The 4,358-nt window shown below is 50.5% G+C and overlaps 1 long non-coding RNA gene across 1 annotated transcript; it reads right to left on the bottom strand.

The window, feature by feature from the left end:
* Window positions 1-1,382: 1,382 nt before the first annotated feature.
* LOC136452060 (uncharacterized) lies at window positions 1,383-4,068 on the bottom strand. The gene is made up of 4 exons (XR_010758735.1): window positions 3,652-4,068; window positions 3,371-3,563; window positions 2,947-3,227; window positions 1,383-1,670 (listed from the first exon to the last, which is right to left on the bottom strand). It is a non-coding gene; the product is annotated as an uncharacterized lncRNA (long non-coding RNA).
* Between the last annotated feature and the right edge of the window lie 290 nt (window positions 4,069-4,358).

The following is a 4,358-nucleotide window of genomic DNA, read 5'->3' as shown; positions in this document are numbered from 1 at the left end:
AGTTCCAGCACTTCCTGATCTTACCCTCTGCCTTTTTTAAACTCCCAGAAGTTGCCCCGGAAGTGCCCCAGAAGTTTCAACTGCCGAAAGTTCCGGCGATCTGTATCGAAAGTTTCGACACAGATCTAAATGGTCATTTTTACCTTTGGGTATAAATATCGCCCTCCTCATTTCTAACTATTACCCACTCATTCCACTCGACCAAACCTTCAGCAAAAGTGCCTCCCTAGCTCTCAAGCTCCCCCGTTCGTCTCCTCTTTGCTCCTAGCTTCCAATCTTGCAAAAGATTTAGTTGAGAGAAGGGATTTGGTGAGAGAAACATTGATTGAAAGCTTGAGCACTTGATTTCTTCGTCAAGCCGGTTGGATTTGCGTTTGTTACTCTTGGGGCTTTGCCCCTAGCCGGCTAGGCGTCGCCCAAGAGCTCCTGATCTATAGGAGAACCTTGGGAAGTTTGTATCACCCTCGATTTTCTACTGAAGAACTCAAGTTTACCTTTGTGGTTGCTTACGAGAGGCAAGGAGGTGAAAGGGACTCCGACCTTAGTGGTCACCTCAACAACGAGGATGTAGGCAAGCCTTAGTGATAAGTTGAACCTCGATATAAATCATTGTGTCCCGCGTGCTTATTATTGTTGTGGTTACTTGAGATTACTTATTCTTCGTTGTCTCTCTCTCCATCAAGCTATTTCTTAGGTTTTGGTCCCCATCTAGAAATTGGTGGCACTCCGAGGTCAAGGAAGTACTTAGACAACTTCATCTATCCATAAGGAAGTGGGGTAATTCCACTACAAGAAATGTGTTGGTTTATGTCATTTTATTAATGTCATAATATCTACAATTTATATCATAATTTAAGATTTATGATACCCAATTGATGAAAAAGCTTGCGTCAAAAACAATGCGCCTTAAACCATGCTTTATGTTGTTTAGATGTTTTGTCACAAATTTATGACGTTGGTTTTGAAGTCATAAAATTTGATGACAATTGGTTTTTAGTCACAATTCCTTACTGATTTTAGCCCAGCCCATTTCTTGTTTCAAAGCTTTTTTAGCATATTTAGGCCCATGTTCAAAGCAGGTTTCTAGTTGATCAAGCCCTTTGTTGAGGCTTATTGTTGACCTATATTTATTTTGGCCCGACCCATCAAGTTGAGCTAGGCACACAAACATTTTTGGGCCAGCCCACATGAAAGTTTTTGGGCCAGCCCACATTTTTTATGGGCTGCTAGACTGAGCCTACACAAAATGCTTTTTATTATTCTGCCCACACCACTTCTTTCTGGGTCTCATTTTTCTCAATTACAAAATCAAAAGACAATTTTATTTTCAGATCCACATTCCAAACATGCATTCTGAACAAATAACCAAGAAGCACATTCAGTAATGACCAAATCAAAAGTAACCTCTATATGATCACATTCTTTTTTTTTACAACTTATGATAACATTCTATTAAAACTACTAACTACTAACGAAAGACCTGCAGCAAAATATAACACTGTGATTAGCTAGCAAACTACACCACAGAAAAATATGCCATTATAGCTGCCAAACAACACCACAGAAAAATAAGCCATTATAATTCTAATGGTGAGTTGCAACAGCAGGGGCTCCCTCATCTCCCTCCTTCGCCTGGCGAGCTTCTTGTAGATCTTGTTCCTGCGCTAGAACTGCAGAAAATTACAAAGCCTCGAGTTAACATACTCCAATCAGTGATGCAGACGATAACAACTGCACAAAATCATGCATGAAAAAAGAAGGGCAGCTAAGAGCACGACAAATCTAGGCAAGCGAACACAGCTAACGTGAGGATCAGTACTTCACTAATAACTAGCACTACTACACAAAAGATTATGCGCAACATTGCACTTTTGCACTTCGTGGCGGACGTCTATTTGTGCCCGCTGCTGTAAATCCCAGGATTTACCGTGGCGGGCCTTTTTTATTTACCGTGGCGGGTATTTTTGCCCGCCACAGTAAATGGATTTACCACGGCGGACGTCTTAAGATGCCCGCCACGGAAAATAGGTATTTTCCGTGGCGGACATCTTAAGACGTCCGCCGCGGTAAATCCATTTACCGTGGCGGGCGTCCTATAAGGCCCTCCAAGGTAAAAGGCCGCGGCCCAACAGGCCCAGGAGGCCCGATTTTCCCCTCCAATTATAAATACTCCACCTTAGGAGTTTCACTCCACACCCTCTCTCTCCCACCGAGCGCCGCTGCTCCTTCAACGCCTCTCGCGAAGTCGCCAACGCCTTCTTCACCTCTCGCCAGCGCCACTCCCTCGCGGCGCACCCGACTCTTCCTCCTCACTCCCTCCCTCTCTCCACTCTCTTCCTCCTCCTCTGAGCTCGAGCCGGGCATGGAGCACCACTTCTCCATCGGCGCTACTCCTGATGGTTGGCGGAGCAGGACCGGCGGCCGGCGGGTCGACCACAGGGGGCCGGCCGGTGGAGCCCCGGTGGCTGCCAGCGCAGGATCTGCCGCCACAGCGGCAGGCGGGACGAGCAGCAGAGGCCTCCGGCGACGCAGAGGCCTCGATCCGGCGGCGCGGAGACCTTGAACCGGCAGCACGGAGGCCTCGATCCGGCGGCTCGGCGGCGCGGCTTCCTCGATCCGGCCCTCCGGCGGCGCGGAGGCCTCGATCCGGCGGCACGGCTCCCTTGATCCGGCCCTCCGGTGGCGCGGCTCCCTCAATCCGGCCCTCCGGCGGCGCGGAGGCCTCGATCCGGCGGCACGGCATCCTCGAGCCGGCGGCGGCGGCGCTGCAGCCCTAGATGGGCTCGGTGGACCCGTGGATGGGCTCGTTGGGCCTGTCCAGGGTTTTTTCTTTTTTTTTTGTTTTTCTGAAATTATTAACCATGGCGGGCACATCTAATGTGCCCGCTGCGGTAAATCATTTATCGCGACGGGCAAAGTTGCCTGCCGTGGGAAGGAACGATTTACCGTGATGTTGGAACCGTGGCGGACGGGGTTTGCCCGCTGTGGAAGACGAATTTCACCCGCTGCGGTAAAACTTTGTGTAGTAGTGTAGCACACCAATAATCAGAAGGTAACAGTGGTGGCCGCTAGCATCTTCCAGCTTCTGTTTATGGACATGCAACCTTGACCTGATTCATGCACATGTATACATCGAAGAAAAGATAGTATTTGTAAGCACATAAGCGGACTTGTGCGAACTTGTTCTTCATAACTTTACTAGCCTTCTGTTGCAGCCTTCTGTTTCCCTGAAAGAGTTAAATGGTCCTAATAAGTGGCTGGAATTTTATACGATACTAAAGCGAGTTGGATCTAAACTTCAGGGACAATGACTCCTGTTTTCAGTAGTAGATGGTTTAGTGGCTGATGGGGAGACAGGGAAATAGCGCACCTGGACTGTTGGAGACGCGCTGCCGCCCATTGACACCAGACTCGCTGCTGCCAGCAACGCTAATGGCCACCTGACGCACACCGAGCGGACTCGGGACACGTCGCCGCCGGGAACGCTAATGGCCGCTGGCCGCTGGACGCCAGGCAAGTTAGCTCGCCACCGCCGCCAAATCTCAGGGGGTTGTACTGCTTGGCTGGAGAGAGGAAACAAGAAGACCAAGATCTTACTTTGGATTTGACTGTACACACAAGGAGCTTATTCACAAGCTGCTCGGTGCTCACCTCCTTAGGCCGAGCATCGCCACCGACCGGGAGAGCGGCGTGCTGCGAGGCTGTGCATCTGGACACGCCCGCGTCGGATCCCGACTAGATCGATGCGCTGCGATGCAGGGAGCTGTGGGCGGCAAAGCTGTGCATCGGGCGAACACGACCCGAAGTCCCCCTTCCGTCGCCAGATCAGGGCGTCGCAACGCAGGGCTCCTCCATGGTCGAGGGGCCGTGGCCTTCTCGGAGAGTGAGTAGAGGCAGCTTGTGACGGCGCGTGCTAGTGCTAGCAACTGCTGGTGTACCTCTCGGATCCATGGCGGCAACGGAGGAGTAGACCCAGGCGAGCGGCAGTGGAGGAGGACACCGTGAGGGGGCAGCGGCTGCGCGCGAGAGAGGAGGAGCGGCTGGAAAATTGATAGGGAGGGGTGAGGGCTAGGGTTTGGGATGACTTTATACAATCCCAAATGAATATCAGCCGTCTATTTTTTTTTTTTTTGATCTACTCCCTCCATCCAACAAATATTTGCACGTTTGGGATTCAAAAATTTTCCCGAAATAAGTGAACACTTTCACGGAGTGCAACAGAAAGAAGAGCACAGTGTACTTGCAGGCGTGTGAACCAGCCAGAAACCGACTAAAGGTTATAGGATACAGATGCTCTCTCGTCCACTCATTCTCCACCCCCTTTTCGTGCATAGGCACACCGAGCCTCTCGTCCACAC

The sequence above is a fragment of the Miscanthus floridulus genome, chromosome 5 (genome assembly GCF_019320115.1).
Source record: "Miscanthus floridulus cultivar M001 chromosome 5, ASM1932011v1, whole genome shotgun sequence".
NCBI lineage: Eukaryota > Viridiplantae > Streptophyta > Magnoliopsida > Poales > Poaceae > Miscanthus > Miscanthus floridulus.
This window is presented reverse-complemented; position numbering and strand designations above follow the sequence as displayed.